The sequence below is a fragment of the Python bivittatus genome, unplaced genomic scaffold, assembly GCF_059951505.1.
Source record: "Python bivittatus isolate LINGU-HERP-01145 unplaced genomic scaffold, Pbiv_v1 ctg000700_np1212, whole genome shotgun sequence".
NCBI lineage: Eukaryota > Metazoa > Chordata > Lepidosauria > Squamata > Pythonidae > Python > Python bivittatus.
In genome coordinates, this window is record NW_028277098.1 from 73806824 (window position 1) to 73824911 (window position 18088).

The 18088-nt window shown below is 39.8% G+C and overlaps 1 protein-coding gene across 7 annotated transcripts in view; it reads left to right on the plus strand.

Annotated features, from left to right (window-relative positions):
• Positions 1-2921: 2921 nt before the first annotated feature.
• Positions 2922-18088, plus strand: part of CHD6 (chromodomain helicase DNA binding protein 6) — a 146506-nt gene continuing 131339 nt past the window's right edge. For 5 of the 7 annotated variants that reach the window (XM_025166561.2, XM_025166647.2, XM_088154341.1 and 2 more), the window contains exon 1: positions 3759-3916. The gene's annotated coding sequence lies outside the window, so the exon portion shown is untranslated. Of the gene's footprint in view, positions 3444-3758; positions 3917-18088 lie in introns of those variants that run through there. The other 2 variants (XM_088154339.1, XM_088154340.1) reach the window with 2 other exon arrangements.

Consider the following 18088-nt stretch of genomic DNA (forward strand, 5'->3'; position numbering starts at 1 on the left):
GTATATTATGTGCTAAGAGAAGAGCGTTTCTTTCTTCATCAGCTGGGCCACCATCACCAATCAGCAAAATAAGATGATGATAGCACATGTAACTCTTACTGGGGCAAACTATTTGCTGTCAAGTCCAGCATTTGCTGTTCTGTCCACAGATTTACAGTATAGCACATATCTTTCTTGTTACCTGCAATTTTTCTATATACCATATCTAACATATTTTCCATATACTGACCTTGGAATTCTTACATGTAAAGTTCCATTGTGAAAACCATGGTTCTGATTACATTTAGTGCTGGAATAAGCCTGATGTGAGAATATTGAGATTTTACATAACAATGAAATGTAAATCATTACTTCTGTAAAACAGAACTTCCTAAATTATAATGCTATCTTTCTCCTGTCATGATATTTTCGATCTGATTTTCTGCTGAGATTTGATTCTGTAATTACTATTTTTGTCTGAATTTCTAAAGTGATACTTTAGATGAAGGATACAGACCAGGAAAACAATGTATTTTTGCCTTTCATGGTGAAAACTGAGCACTGACATTCTTCAATACAAATGAAAAACACAACAACATTTCCTTATTTAAATTCAACCTACTGTAACCTCCATCCAATATAATAACTGCAAGTGATAAAAGACAGATTATGTAACAGACTTTAAAAATGCCAGAAATATCTACCTAATAACATGATGAATATAACAGTTTGAAGGAATTAAACATTTCAGAATAAGGTCCATTGTGCAATATCTTATCAGTTATTATCAGATACGAGAACACAAGGTATAAGATGAAAATACTGGATGATGGAGAAAAATACTGAAGGTGATATCTGTGGGAATTCCCTACAAAAGAACTGGAAGAAAGTAAATGATAATGTGATTTGGGAAAACATTAATAAGTAAATGATGTAATAACAACAATAAGTTATTAAACTTGTATGCTGCGCAACTCTCAACAATTCTGAGCAGTCACAACAATCAAAGAAATTACAATAAAGTCAATAAAAAATTAAGATAAAAGGTGACAAATGCAATGAAGCAAGGGGTCACACTCTCCCTTGCTTCATGGCTCTTCTAAACAAGAGCAGAGTGGGGGCCATATGGATCTTGGGGGGGGGGAACCTCGCTCCAGAGGGCAGGTGCCGCTACAGAGAAGGTGTGCTGAGAAGGACATTATTTAATCAAAGGAACCTAGGACATGCCAAGCCTGCAGGCACAGGGTGCCTATTTGATAACAACCATAAAAGAAGAAAAAATAATTATTGCAACAAAATATTAGGATAGCCTGATCTTACCTGATAAAAATAGATGAGAAAAGTTAATGCTTTTAAAGTAAATAGAAAAACTTAATTTTCAGGTTTTTGAATTTTTCTGTCATGTTTTTCCCAAGCTTTGCTAATATACCTTGTTCTGAGACCTTGTTACTACACCTTCCATTTATATAGTGGATTAGGATACAGAATTTTAGTTAGGAGAACACAAGGAATCCAGTGCAGATTCATTTAGAACTTTCATTCACTGATAATTATACAAATAATACATATCAGATACAGATAATACATATTAGCATATTAAAACAGTAGTTTAACAGATCTTTGCAGAAGGCTAACTTGATCATTTAATTGATCTTGTTTACTGCTGATATTTTACCTGCTGGTTTATCTTACCTGCATCTGAATTGCTGAGAAAGGCTAAGAGTTAAAACCATTATCTCCCATAAATGAATGTTTTGTTGCTACTGTACATGTGGAAGGGGGACGAATATTGCTTTCCCTAACATCTTTAACTGATTAATTGGCAAAGGTGTATCCAGAATCCACCCTCCACTGTGCCTGTTAATTTAGCCTCCAAATATTATCCAGAGTCAAATGCGCTTCTCTGCTCCAGAAATGTGCCGTTGTACAGTAAATAAGCTGTTAGAAATATTTTTCAGTTTAGCTACAGAGATCCTTTACAATAAACTTTTAATTAGAGATGCCATACATTTGCAGGGACCATCACTTGCTTTTACTTAGGTGCTAAAATGGCAATTGGCTTCTTTTCTTCTTATGCACATTTCTTCATTGACACTTCTTCTATCACAGTCCACTTCTCCTACCCATCCCCTCAAACCAAATCTCAGTCTTCAAAGCTTCTACAGCCAGCCTACACTGCAAACCTCTAACTGATACTAGTGATGCTATTGCCTGAAATGTAGTTCATGAAAAACAAGAGCTGGGCTACTGTTAGTTTAGCATAATCTCCCTCAATCTGATGCAACCCAGATCTTTGGGAATGGCAGCTCTTAGAATTCTCAGCCAGCAATTAATCCCAGCTTTACCACCAAGTCACCAAAGCATAACCTTCTCTATATGGGCAGGATTTGCACAATATGTACAGTGTACTTAATGTGATTTACTTTCTCAATCTGTCACCTAGATTTATATGACTCATCAAACTATATATTAGCTCTATGGAATTGATTCACACAACACACTAGGCTAACAGCATGGCTCAATAGTTTATGGTTCAGCATGTTGTATAAATTGGGGTACTGTATATGTCAACTTTTCCTAACTTGGCAAACTCCAGATATGTTTGATTGACATATCTCAAAATTGTTTACAAAATAGCCAATGGAAATTGGAAATTTTGAAAGCTGGGTTTCAGCATATATAAAGGACATCAGTTTGGGGGAGGTTAGTTTAGCAGACAAAGAAACATTTTCATGGAGTACTTCCACCAGATTTGCAATACTGCATCAGTGTTCCATTGAACAGCCCATATAGTAAATGTGGTGCAAATTGGGCTCCAGAGCACATATTGGAGTATACATATGACTCTCTGTCTACAGATGTTTGACATGAATCTATTCAGTTAGTGCCACAAGCAATTTGGTCATGTTTCCCAAGGAGTAATACCCTAATTACAGTTGGCATATGGAGAAAAAAATTGGTATAATCTAGTTCAAATTTTCCAGGAATTAATACACTTTATAGAATGATTCAAATAATATTTCAATTGCAGAGTTTAGCTTATCACTGACAAAAGATATTAAATTCAGTTAGCGCAAAAAAAAAAGTGGTGATGGTTCAGGACGTATTTTATATATTCCCACTGCAGCCATAATTACTCAACAGATTTTTTAGTGGAGGTGGGGAGGAGAGAGCAGCTCTGCGGATAAACAGCTTGTAAGGCTAGTCGTGATCAGCGGCTCTTTAAACCAAGGCAACTTGACATCCTCCGGAGTACCACGCCGGGTTCCTACTTCGCAGGCACCAAAGAAAGATCTGCAGCGTCCTGTTTAGAGGTTGCACATCCCACCTCCAGACGGTGTTTTAAATGCAGGAAATTTCACATCCGGGAAATGAAAAGCGAGCAAAGACGTGGAATGCAAAAGGGGGAGAGGTTTCCCCCCTTCTTCTCCCCTCCCTTCTTCTCCGCTTTAATGCTAGCTGAAGTAAGTAAAACCCCCCTTGATTGGAGGAGAGAGGGGGGGAATCTATCTCGCCCTCACGAGCCTTGAGAAAGTTGTATCCACAGTTGCTTCAGGTGCCAGAGGCGGAGAGCCAGAGACGGCAGGGGAGAGAAGGACCAGGACTGCGGATCCGGGAAGCACCAGGAATTGTTGGGGAGGTTGGGGGGGAGGAAATTGCACGGCTCCTACCACAGCCAATCCCGGCAGCGATCACATCAATGCAAATAGGAGCACAATGGAGCTAGCAATAAGCGCACTGCAGCCAAGCTTGGAGCGGGTTGCGCTTGGCTGACGGGCCGCCCCTCCAATGGCAGGCGCTGGGGGGCTGCAGGTGACCAGTGGCTGCGGTGCGGGGGCGTGCCGGTGTCAGGCTAGGCTGTCCTTGCAGGGTGTCTGGGCTAAACTTCACCAAATAATAGCTGTTTGTATTTTGGCTGCTGCAGGAGCCATTTTAGGTAAGTTGTGCTCTGAACTTTTTATTGGCGCGCCGTGCGCTCGCGAGGAGCGCTCGGGGTGCACCAGCCCGCCCGGAGGCAGGCTATGAATGAACTCGGGCTGCCCGGCCAAAGCCGGCCAGGCGTTAAGAGCCAAAGAGCCGGCGACCGGTCGGCCGGCCGGCCGGCCGGCCAGGCGGCCCGGGCTCGGCGGGGAGGGGGCATGCCCAGCGCTTAATTTTCCTCTCAGACACTGTCATGGCGTTGGAGTGGCTCTGCCCTTGGGAGCAGACCTTCGGGCACTGGGCGTCGGGGAGGGGATGGCTCATGTGATGCCCTCTGCGCAGATTTGCTCAGCGGGAGAGGAGGAGGATGCCTGCCTGGACTCAGCGAGCGGCGAAGCCCCGCAGGTCCCCCTTGCAGCGCCAGCCTTCTCCCTTAAAAGAACAAGGCTTCGGAGGGGGAAGGTAGATGGGGAGGGAAGACGACCCGCAGCTCCTCCCTTTCCTTCTCTGGGCGGGCGGGCGGGCGGGCGGAGGGCTACGGCTGCGATTGCTCCCGATGACCCTCTCACCCCCAGAAGTTCTCTGCGCCTGCCCACTGCTTTGCATGGGTGGCGATAAGGAGGATGCGCCGTCCAGCCCCAGCTGCGACTCCCTCGAGTCTGGTCCCACGCACTGCAGTTTGCTTTCCCTTCTTTTTCCCCTTCCCCCCTTCCAGGCGCTCTCGCACACGCGTTCACACACACACACACACACACACACACAGAGTCCTGCCCACCTGCCTCGGTTGCAGATCCATCCACAATACGTCCATGAGTCATGTGCATTCCTGCAACCATGACCAAGTTTGGTGCAATTTGGGGGCTAGAGAGAGATTAGCATCGATAGAGAGTTGGAAAACCAGCCCACTCCTCCCTGCATTGTTTTGTGTGCTCGCTAGCAGCATTGCTATCTTCTGGATTATGATACCCAGAGCTAGTGTTATTTTGTAATAGGGTTTGTAAATATTTGCACATTTTGAAAACAAACTCAAGAGGTGCTAACACTCCTGAGACTTCCAGGGTGAAAGAACAAGTCCGTATCTTGGGTGTTCTTGTAACTACTATAGTGCAGTGGTGGGTTATGAGACATTCCATGACAGCCTTCCTGTCTGGTGCCCTCCAGACATGGGAAATCCCAGAATCCCCAGCCAACATAGCTGTTGCCCATGCTGGTTGGGAATTTTGGAGTTCTAGCCCCAACATATCTGGAGGGACCATGTTCTTTCAGCATCCCAGAATTTAATAACATTCCATACAATACACAAGAGCCTGTGTAATAGCATTGTGTAGAAAAAAACATGGATTGGAAAAGTGACCTTGGGAACTAGTAGCTTATATAGTGTGAATGAAATGTGGTGGAGTGTATATTGAAGTAGAACCTCTAGTTGAGATAAAAATGTTTCCCAACCCCCTTTTTTGGAATCCACATGAAGTGAGTATTCCAAATAATGATTTGGGAAAGACTGCTGATACCAAAAAAACAACAACAAAAACCTACAGTAGTATTACTCAGATATTATTTATATAATTAAAGATGTGATTTTAAGATGTTTTATACTTTCACAGTTGTGTTGTAACATTGCAGCCAGCAAAACAATTTAAAATCTAGAAAATCATCTCTCTCAGGGTTTCTTGACATAGGGCAAACAAGGACGTTTTCTACCCTGAAATTATTAGAAAACAAAAACGAAGCTGCTAATGAAAGCAGTTAATGAGTAGGGCTTTCTGTGCTGCAATAGCAGCTGTGGACAAAACTATCATCATTGCCAACTCATCCATTCCTCCTCTTTTGCTGGGTGCAAATCAGACACAGATCGTTTGTGACTTTGCAGTGGTATTCACAATAGAGAAAGCATGACAAGTCACATTAAAGTAACTTCTCATTCATTCTATTGCTGCTGTTTCCTAGTGAAGTTGTAGTTGGATTACAGAGCCTTAATCCCCATCATGTTGATGATTTCTTTGGGGAATTCTGTACGTCTTATTCTAGTTCCTTTTTCTGATAATCAGAATAGAATAGTATTGATCAATAAGTTGGTTGATCTAACAGTATAGAAGGTAAGTCTGCATGCTAACAAACAATGTAAACAGAAGGAATATAATAAATGATATGTGTTGCAGTCTTGTGGTGAAACCATTTTTCATGTAAACCCAAACATTTTCTCTGCACTGATTTGACTTTCTAACAACTGTTCTACAATTCAAATAAAGTTGGGAAGATATAAAACTGATGAGGTATTTTATATTTTTGGTGTTGCTGGCTGGAGTATCAGGTATAACAGAGTCCATGTAGTGTGATGGATAGACTGTTCATGCCACAATCTTTGATCTTAAACTACTGATCTGTTGGAAAGCCAAAACAGGGGACACTTATCATGTATGTTGCTATGAATGCTTTGGAGAACATTTAATTTTCATATTTAAATTAAATATAGGATAAATACATGATAAAATCAGTCAATCAGTATTTATTAACATTATTAGCCTATAATGTTTCTGAAATATTACCAAAAGATTGAACCAGATAATGTTCTAATTCTCACCATATCTCTGTGTCTCTTTTCCTATGTAGAGGCATTGTGACTTTAATAATGTGAAGCCCTTCATCTGTTCTCTTAAGCAGCCTAGTTCGTATACAGATTTTTCAGGATGTTTTATGACTTCTTAGTCAAGCCTATACAAATACAGTTTCCTGATGGTCTCCTATCCAAGTACAACCAAGTCTGACCTTGCTTAGCTTTTGGGGATCAGCCAGAGTTTGCTAATGTTGCCGGTCAAAATTGAATGGGAATATTGACTGTTGCTTCAATTGGTGGTGCTTTGGTGACATTCTGGTGATGGTATTTTAATATTGTGGGCAGATATATTGAAATAATTTTCCAGAATTATTGTATCAGTTATAAATTTAATTATTTTTGTAGTATTTTGCTAATAAGATCATACTTTCATTAAGGTAACTTGTCTTTACAGACTGTATTTCTATACTATCTTTAACACTCTAGAAGGAATTCATTGATATGAGAGAGAGTCACCTCAAATTAAGGGCTTCCTTGTCTTACTCTCACCCATGTGATATCCTGTGCAACTTCAAAATCTGCCCCACAAGTCTGGGACCTCTCTAAAACAGAATTTGAACATACTTAAGTTATTATGGTAGGAAATCATCCTCCTATTGATTCAGTGCAAATTTCTTCAGCTGACAGAAACATGCCATTGGATACCACCCATAGTCTTTGTTTTAATTGTCTAACATGCAAAACAATCATGCCATATTTGCTTGAAAACAAGACCAATAATGTTTACTGTAGTTGTGCCTTTTGCAAGATCAGTGGATATAGAAATGCAACCCTAGTTATCATGGGTTTTGTCATTATTTTAAGCATTTTATGTATTTATTATTATGCTGTCATTTTACTAGATTAAAGCCAGAAGAGAAACAGTGCTTTTATTGAGCTCATTTCAATATCATAGAATTATAGGATTGTACAGTTGGAAGGGACCATAAGGATCATCTAGTTCAGCCTTCTGCAACATGCAGGAAAACTGTTTAAACCATTCATGAGAGGTGGCTGGCTTCTTCTTAAAAATTTCCAGAGATGAAGAGCCCTCAACCACCATAAGTAGACTGTTCCACTGTTGTACAGATCTTACTGTCAGCAAGTTTTTCTTACATTTAAATGAAATCTAGGTAGCTGCAACTCATACCTGCTATTTCTGGTTCTAGTTTCTGTGGCCATAGAAAACAGTTCATGATAATCTTTCCTGTAGCTTCCCTTCATGTACTTGAACACAGCCAAACATGTCTCCTCTGACTCTTCTTTACTCTGAACATTCACATTCCTTCAGCTGGCCATCAAAGGTATATCCTGAAGTACCTGTGTCATCTTTTTTGTCCTCTTTTGAACCATCTTCATTCAACCTGTCAATATCTTTCTGGAAGTGGGATACCCAGTTGTACACAGTATGCCAGCTGTGGTCTCATCAATGCCAACTACAAAGAAATAATGATTTCATGTGGCTTTGATACAGTGGTTCTTCTGATGCTGCCCAGAACTGTATTAGCACTTCTAGCAGCTGTCTGAGACTGCTAGCTCATGTTTAGCTTGCTGTCAATAACTACACCAAAATCCTTCTTAGAAGTAGTGTTTCCAAGCCATGAATGTATGTATGTCCTACATTTTTTCTCCTCAGCATTACATATCTCCCTGTTAAGAGACATCTTGTTCCTCTCAGCCCAGTCTTCCAACCTGCCCAGATTAGGTTACAATCTTGTTTTGTCATCCTGGGTATTGGCCAGACTTTCTAATTTTATGTCACTCACAAATTTGATAAATAGCCCATTAGTTCCATCATCCAGGTAATTAATAAAATGTTGAATGATACCACCCCCAAAATTTATCCCTGTGGAATCTCACTAGTTCTTACTTTCTAACTCAATGTGGAGCCATTAATGTTGACTTTCTGAATACAGTTAGCCAGCCAGTTTTGGACCCATCTTGCTGTAGCACCATCCAAACCACACTTAAACAAGTTGTTAGTGAGAATGACCTGTGGAACTTTGTCAAAAGCTTTGCTGAAATCAAGACAGATTATATCCACAGCATTCCCCTTGTCCACTAGAATAATTACTAGGTGAAAAGAGACAAGATTTGTATCACCTGATTTATTTTTGACAAAGCTATGTTGGCACTTAGTAATTATGGCATGGCTTTCAAGATTCTTACAAATGGCCTGCTATATTACTGGCTCTAACATATTTCCAGGTTTCATGTTATAGTCATTGGTCAGTAATTACTTGGATCCTCTTTTTTTGCTTTCCTGCAGGGTCAGACCACATTTGCTCTTCTTAAATTCTGTGCTACCTCCCCAGTTCTCAGGACTACTCAAAGATAATTGACAGAAATCATGATAGATATTCAGGCAATTCCTTTATAATTCTAGGGTGTATTAGGGCCTAGAAACTTTGGCATTCAAATTAGCTAGAAGTTATTTTCCTACATCCTTATTGATATATACTCTCCCTCAACATCATTTCAAAATGTAACATTCATATCATATGTGTCTATATAAGAATTGAACATCCTGTTCCATGATTTTCCAAATGAAATTCAGTATATGCTGTAGAAAAGGGGATAGGGAGGATTTGGAGACAGTAGAGTTTTGAGAGGCAGATCAGGGATAGATTTGAGCCTATTTGCAACTCCAGATTTAATTTGGCATAGAGATTGAGAGGTCTTGCCATTGCAAAGAAAACTGAAATCCAGTAACTCAGCAAAAGTTCAGTAACCTCAGCAGAGGTATTTCCCCCCAGCGCATTATACAGGTTATAGTTTGCTGAAGTCCACTTAATTGGTTATGATCATCTTGTTATATATGTGTGTGTGTGTGATTTCTGCAGTAGTATCTGGTATCCTACCAGAGGTATATGCTTCTGAGACTGGAAAAGCAAAGTTCATGCTTTTCATGCCAAAAATTCCAGGTTCAGTCTTTTATATCTCCAGTAGCATTGGTATTTTATTTTATTTTATTTGTCACATTTATATGGCTGCCCATCTCAAAGTGACTCTGGGCAGCGTACAATAAAACCTATTAAAAACATACTATAAAACCAATTAAAAACAATTAAAACAGTAAGCAAAGATAAAAACAAAACCACAAGTGGAGAATATTACACATAATGCAGCCAGAGTAATGCTCTATTCGCCAGGCGTGTTGTCAGGGTCCGGGTAGATTGGATTGAATTTAGAATAAGGGAGTCAGTTTTATAGGTTCATATTTTAGATAAAGCATTCTCAAGCATTCTCAGTTGGGAGCGTCCCTAAACCCAAAATAAAACCAAGCAGGGATTTTGCCTGTCAGCACTGACTTCTTGTCAGCCCAAAAGAAAACTGAAGAAGCAGGTTCTAATGCTGTCCTAATGATCCTAATGAAAAGGATCTAAATAACCTTCACCTTTAGCCCCAATTAAGATGTGAAAATTAGTTAAGAATTCATGAGCTGCAAACAATTACATTTTCAGGCATTTTGTTTGGTTTAACTAGCTTTCAAAATATTATATCAAACTGCCAAACATCAGCATGAGGACTAGAAGCTTAAAGATGGCTGTGTAGCTCCTGCTTGAAGACATTCAGTTAAGGAGAGACAACCACCTTCCTAGCTAAATGGTTCCACCGTTCAGTTGATCTTACTGTTAGGATCCAGGTGCTGGGCGAAAGCATGACCCCAGGACATGTGAGAGCTTGCTGGCCCTAGCAAGGGAGGAGGCAGCGAGATGGAGCTGGCAGAGGAAGTAGGACAGCGGTGTGGGTGGTGGCTCCCTGGGCACCTTGCACAGCGCCAATAGCTGCCACCTTCTGCCCCACTGCTTCTTTCCTGCCTGGATCCAGTGAGCTTCCTTTGGCAGGCTAGGCTCTGCTGCCGTGCTGCATTTGACGTGCATGTCCTGGGGTTGTGCCCTTGGCCAGTGCCTGGATCCCGGGCCAACAGTGGGAAGAAGACAGCAAAGGTCAGCTGGGGCAGCGGGGGTGGCAGGGTTAGGCAGTGGCAGAATACAGGGCAGCCAAAAGGGCAGAGATGGGGGGAGATAGGCTGGTGGGGGGAGTTGAAGCGGAGGTGAGCGCAGCAGGGCGGTGTACCCCTGTCTGCCAAAGGGAGCTTGCTGGGCCTGGCCGGGGAGGAGGCAGTGGGACAGAGCTGGCAGTTTGTTCAGGGCAGGCGGACCATGAGGTCCTTGCCTAATGACGGCGCAGTCCTCACTTAATGACTGCAACTGGAACTACCGTTGCTCAGTGGCATAGTCATGTTATATTTCACCTAATGACTGCTCTACTTGGTGACAACCCAGTACCCTCACTGTGTCCTCTTAAGACTTAGTTTCCAGTGTTCTAATCCTTGTTACTCTTCTTTGCATCTGTTCTAGTTTGTCTACTAAGTATTTCCTGTTGATGAGGATCAAGTTAAGGAGAGCTAATCACTGTGTGCCTTCTTTTACTTTTCAGAGGAGAAAGTGCTCTCCTGTACTGAAATTAACAGAACTATTTCTCATTGCTGAATATCAGAACAAGAACATACCTCAGCTGTACACTCTGTAGTTATAGAAGCATTGACTTAAACCGTTGAAACACCCTTTGTCTATCGGTAAAATCTTCCACCCTGCATTATTCTAAGAAGAGTTAAAATGCTGGTGAGGAGTATCTTCTGTAAAGACATTTATATTGCCCACTGGCTACAGCAATGCAGACTCAAGTGGAATCTCTCTTCCAAGCTCCAAGTAACAGAGAGGGAGCTAGATCATTTTCACAAACATTACCCATCAGCAGCTTCTCCTGGAAAATGTGACAGAGAAAGAATGGGACCAGCAGATTGGATGGGTCTGAGGACAGGAACTATCCATTTTAAATAGGATTTGCCCAATTATGGCCCAGTATAATTAATACAGTTTGGTCAGGGATAGTAAGCTTTCATGATCACGGTCAAATTAATCAAATGCATGGAGTGTAGTCAAAGTCATCTTAGGTAGGTTGTGCTTTAAACTAAGCACTACTTAATCCTCTGGCTGGTGTAAATGTAACCCAGTTTTCCCCAACCTGTGTGAATCCAGAAAATTGGGTTAATTGCATAAACCAATGTGAATTAAGGATAAATGTCATGCATACAGCATGGAAAACTTGTTTAAAAGAATCCTAAAACTTCAAGGCTCAAGCTATACATTTATCCCAATCCTTCCCTCAAATAAGATGTGCATTTGAGTTTTAAGAGGTTGCACAATTGCCTCAGGTTTGTTCATCTGTCCCCAAAAGAGCTTCTCATTCTATATGCTTTGAATTATGCACCTGTAAATCTTTATGACTCTTCATGATATAAATGGAAAACAGTAAAAGAAAGAAATATTGCAACTTTGAAAAATCAATTTTTAAGAAATAATGAGATGTTCAGTCCTTTGTTCATCATTAAAGTATATCAATATATTAAGATAAAACTGCTAGATGAATACTATAGAGTATAATATAAAACTGTAAATATACAACAGCTGAAAGAATACAGTAAATATTCCTAAAAGTGTATGTTTCCACACATGGTAAAAAATTCAGCTATAGAACCAATAAAACCTGCATAAAAATGGTACAAAGGGAGTTTTTCAATAAATGGCTTAATGAAAATCAAGCCATTTAAATTTATTTGAATTTCACACTTCTTCCAGAAGTTTAGGATATTTTCAATTTCACTGCAAGGGTATCTGCTGGGCAGTTAACAGTGCTAAAATATCACATGACTGGACAATTGAGGCTCCACCCCTTTTAAAAGTATGTCACATGTATATAAAAAGGAGTGGGGCTTTGATCACCCAGTCACACCTGCCATTTTGACCCCCCTGTTCTGTGTTGCCAGTTACCCATGGCCCACTTCTGATACAAATTTAAGATATTTATTGCAATTGTAAATCTTTCATCAAAGTAACTCAACACATACTGCAAAATCAAAGGCAGAAGAGCTTACTTTTGCAAAAGAGTCTGGAGAGACAGATCTCAAGTTCAGGTAGATCTAGTAATAGTCAATTTCTAGTTCAAGGTTCTGGATAATCCAACAGTAGCACACCGAGAGAATAAAATAGAAGCGAATATGTGTAGCTCAGGGTTGAACTTTAGAGTCCTTGGGGACTCCAACACATGGACAGACTTAACCATAGTTTCAACTGGGAAACTGTCAGCATCTTAGACCAAGCTAAATCCAAAAATGCGAGGGAGTTCTTGGAAGCTTGGTATTCAGACATGGCAGCCATCAACAGGCATATAGAGATAAACAACTTCTACACACTGTTCAACAGAGACAATAAAAAGGAAAACAAAAGACCAGAACATCTCCTCACCAGCAGTCATCACCCAGATAAGCAGAGATTAACACCAAGATTACCACCAGACATACAATCTAGGAGTAAACAATACCCTAATCAAGGAACTACCAGAGGGAAAAAATAAAGCAAAACAAAACCCACACTTCCACCAGCACTGCCACAGTATATAAACAGAGAGTAAACCCCATTCCATTCTAGCACTGAAGATGTTAGCCGGGTAACAAAATGTTTCCAAGAAAACAGCCAAGCTCAGAGAAGCCCAAGGACTCCACAGAGAAAATAAAAGGAAATTAGAGCATTTTTCATCTAAACAGTCAGTAAAGGAATCACTTTTATACTGTATTGTATGTGCAGGCTGACTATCAGCTTGACTAATTAGCTGAAACACACTTCTTTCTTTCAAGTAGATGGCTTGACTCTTAGTTCTTCCCTTTGTAATTAGCTATGTGTTGCTGGACTTGGGACCTTGCTTAGCCCAGGATCAGCTGACTCAGCCTGCACCTGTGTCTTTTGTGGTCAAGCTCTTTAGCTTCTGAATCTGAAGATTCAGAGTGATCCCACCCCTGCAGATGCCCCTGCTCATAATAATCCTGTGAGGTAGGTTGAGGTTATGAATGCATTTCATGTTTGAACTGGACTATGAATCCAAATCCAACATTTTATTATTATAAAGGCACTAGTAGTTACAAATAATGCTTTACTAATATAATTGCAGCACCCCTGCAGTCACATGATCGCAATCCGGGTACTTGGGTGCCCTGCTCACAATTACGACGCAGAGAGCCGCGGTCATGTGATCGCCATTTGCAACCTTCCCTACTGGCTTCCCACAAGCAAAGTCAATGGGGAAGCTGGCAGGGAAGGTTACAAGTCACTCTGATAAGTCACAAGTCACTCGGATAAGTGACTCCTGCCTGCAACACCCCCCTGCACAGCCTCTGCTGGCACTCCCAAACCCTCCCCCAGCGCCCCTCAGTTCACGCATGGTCTGTACCAGGCCTCCCAAGCCCTCCCCCAGCCTCCCTCCATTTCTGAGTGGCCTGTGCCTGGCCCCCCAGGACCTCCCCTGTCTTTCTCCACCCCCCCACGGCACCCCCGCACTCCTTACCTGGGACTCCCACCGTTTCCCACTTAATGACCTGCGCATCTTGGGGTTACGATGGCAACTGGGCTTGCTGGGATTGCTATTGCTAAGCGATGCTATCATGTGATGTTGCACTTTATGATCGTATCATTTAGTGACTGCAGTTCCGGCAATCCCAGTTGCCATTGTAACCCAAGGATTACTTGTATTTGCTTACGTTAATGAGGCTACCCTTGATATTAACCTCAGAATTGGTCTCTTAGACAATATCTAATACTCTAGACAATATCCAATACATTATTTTTTATTTAATATTTACAGCTGTGTGATTTTTATTTATATGCCACTTAAAATACTTTAGCAGATGGGTAGGGTATAAATTGTAGAAATAAATACATTGAGAGAAAAGCGTAAAAGAAGTGATATATCTGTTTCGCTATGCATTTATGTGCAGGAAAACTCCAACTAATACTACTCATATAGCTGCAGTAATATATATTATGTATTTTGAACACTCTGAAGACATATGTAAGTTTTACCTTATTAAACCTATTATATGTGTGGAAGAGTATCCCCATCTGAAGTGACTTTGAGAAAACCATTTCCTTACCAGTGCTCGTTTTCTGGATTAGTTGAATACATATGGCTCTGGAAGAATCAGAAGACATTTTAAAATCTTTGATTTCACAAATACAAGTTGTATCTAATCAATTTTTTGCATCATATTTATGAATAAACTTGCCAATTTTGGACTTTTTGTAAAAACAGAAAAATAGGCAGAATTACAATTATCCAGATTTAGTAGCTGGGGAAAGTTCATGCATATAGGAATATTATCACCTGGTTCCATAAGGATTTATTATGAAGGACATTTCTAAGACTTACCCCAGTCTCTCTCAAAGCAAGAGTACTGGACTGCAGTTCCAGTCATAATCAAATCACATGTCCAATGACTGTTAATGTTAGCTCTCTTTGTTGTTTTATTGTGTTTGATATTTACTATTTTAATGTGGTAACATTTCATAATAGTGTAATTTTTAATGTTTTGATTATTATAATTTCCTTGGGCGCTCATAAGTACCATAAGGATTAAAAAAGCTGATTAATAAGTTAAAACACATGTACAAAACATGTTCTGGTTTTAAGGTTGCTAGCTTGCCTGCAATATTAAAGGTGGAGAATGGCAGTAACTAAGCTGACGTTCTTATTTTGATATACTTTGGAATTTATTTATTAGTTATATTTTTTTAATATTAAGCAGGAGTTTGGAAGTGTCTGAAATCATCCATTTGAAGTCTATGGAACTACTTGTCAAAGCGTAATACAAATAATTTCAAGCATAGTAAGAATCACAAAAACATTAAAATTTAGATAAAACATGAATCAGCACAATGCAATACAATAGTATACAAATAATATCCAAAGTACAAAAGCAGCCATCAGGTTAGACCACACAAAGATGACTAAAGTAAAAAATCTTTAATAGTTTGGAAGAATAAAACAGTTTGAACCTGATACCAAAAGCATAGCGTTATAGATGATAGGCAAATGTAACTAGGGAGAACATTCCAGATTAAAGAACCACCATTGAGAAAGCTCTTTTTCTCATGGCCAGTCTCTAAACTACAAATAAAAGAGCAATTGGAAAAGAGCTTCAATTTCCACAGCTGATCTTAGGTGTGTATAAATAGTTGTATTCCATCAGACCCCAAGATCCCAAGATAGGTAGTATTTTTAACATCACAATCAGCACTTTGAATTGGCCCCAGAAACAAATTAAAGCAAAGAAAGAATCAATGTAATACATTTATAAGTCTCAGTCCCATTTGACAATCTCCAGTGTTCAGTTTTGAATAAACTGTACATTTTCAGACCCATCTTCAAAGGTAAGTACTCAGAAACAGAGTCTTCAGATAGTCCTAATTTAGCATGCATACCTTTATGCAAATCCTGCGCTGCATGAAGCTGTGAATTTGACTCAGATTTTGGGATTTGATGGAAATTAATACACAAACTCAGTTTTTAGCAACACAGCATCTAAGCATCTCACAGTATACAGAGTGCATTTAAGCATTACGCTCTCTCTTGTGTTCATCATCCCCCATGATGTGAATAAAAATTGGACAGAGTCTCAAAAATGCATTGTTATATTGCTTTTGTTCAGGTATCTAAAAGGTGAATTTAATCTTGAATAATTCTTTAAATATCTGAATGAGTTGCTTAAATTAAGAAAAATGTTAGTGCTTCAAAATCTCTTTGAAATGCTGTATCAACCTGTGTTAAACTTTAAACTATAATTTATTGCATCACTTGTATAAAATTTAAAATCATGCTGACTCAGTCATTATCAAATTTTTATTTTTTTGTTTTTTAATATCCCAATATAATATCCAGAAGGTAGAGAAGAATATAACTAGATTTCAAAGTCCATTTTTATAAAAATATATCAAGTTGTCATAGATTGAAGCAAAAGTTAAATAAGATCCTTAATTTTTAATCAGCTGTACTAATTTCAACTGAGTGTTCCATAATATAATGTCACTTTTCCTCATCTGAATTGACCACGTACGTTGGGACTTTAGTTTCCACAAAATATCAGTTTTAAGACATGAAGTTTGTGTCATGTTGAAGAAGGCTGGTGTGGTGTATTAAGTATTCAATGATTCTGCAGGTTTTCAACTCAAAAATATAAATATGATTTTAAATTTTAAATAGTAATGTATTGAATGGAATGAAATGGAATGGAATAGTAATGTATTGAATGGTGGAAACTAAAGCTGCTGCCAGCTGCATCTCATAAGTTTGCTCAGATTGATATTAATTGAGGGAGTCATTACTTTTAAGAACCTTTAGATAAAAATAACCTCCCAACTTTTCAATATTTGCAGCTACCTGGTGAGGAAGTTTCTAATGAAAAAAATAGTGAGGCTTTTTTTTTTTTTATGAAGAGTGAAATGGTTTATGCAACTCATGAGTAGGAATAAGGAACTTTCCTTATGGGTGCTGTTAAAATGATTAGTAATCCAGCATATCTGGATGGTGCCAGGCTGGGGAAGACTGTTATATGAAAGTATCTTGTTGTTGTTTAGTCGTTAAGTCGTGTCCGACTCTTCGTGACCCCATGAACCATATTGCGCCAGGCCTTCCTGTCCTTCACTGCCTCCCTGAGTTTGCTCAGTTTCATGCTCATTGCTTCAGTGATGCTATCTAACCATCTCATCCTCTGCCGTCCTCTTCTCCTTTTGCCTTCAATCTTTCCCAGCATCAGGGTCTTCTCCAAAGAGATCTCTCTTCGCATTAGGTGACCAAAGTATCTGAGCTTGAGCTTCATTATCGATCCTTCCAATGAGCAATCAGGGTTGATTTCCTTTAAGATTGACTGGTTTGACCTCCTAGCAGTCCAGGGGACTCTCAAGAGTCTTCTCCAGCACCACAGTTCAAAGGCATCAATTCTTTGGCGCTCAGCCTTCTTTATGGCCCAGCTCTCACAGCCATACATTACTACTGGAATGAAAGTATCTAATCCACTTTTAAAGACATTTAAGGTACTGGCCTTTTGTATACCTTGTAGCAGGTCATACATTAATTATTATTATTGTTGGTCGCACAGTTAGCCAGATGTTTAAACTGGATTTGGCACTTTTATCCACCTATTGAGTCCTTCCCAAGGACCTGGGATAGGTAGATATTGTTTGATGGTGTTAAAGGTATGGTCGCAGGATGTAAGCTGTTCCAAGTAAAGCTGCCTTTTGCAATTGACTGATGGTAATTTTGTCAATGCTGATGGTCTTCAGGTGGTACTCCAGATGTTTTGGGATTGCACCCAAGGCACCTATTACTGTTGGTACTATCTTTGCTTTCTTTTGCCACAATCGTTCTGTTTCTCTTTGCAGGTCTTTATAATTTGTGATTTTCTCCAGTTCTTTCTTTTCTACTCTGCTGTCTCCAGATATTGCAATATCCACTATCCAGACTTTTTTGTCTTATCAACAGTTGTTAAGTCTGGGGTGTTATGTGGCAGGTGCTTGTCTGTTTGAATTTTAAAGTCCCAGAGCACTTTAGCTTCTTCATTTTCTATTACTTTGTCTGTTTTGTGGTCCCACCAGTTCTTGCTTATAAGCAAATGGTATTTCTTGCAGATATTCCAGTGTACCATTGTTGCTATTTTGTCATGCTGTTGTTTGTAGTCAGACTGTGCAATCTTCTTGCAGCACC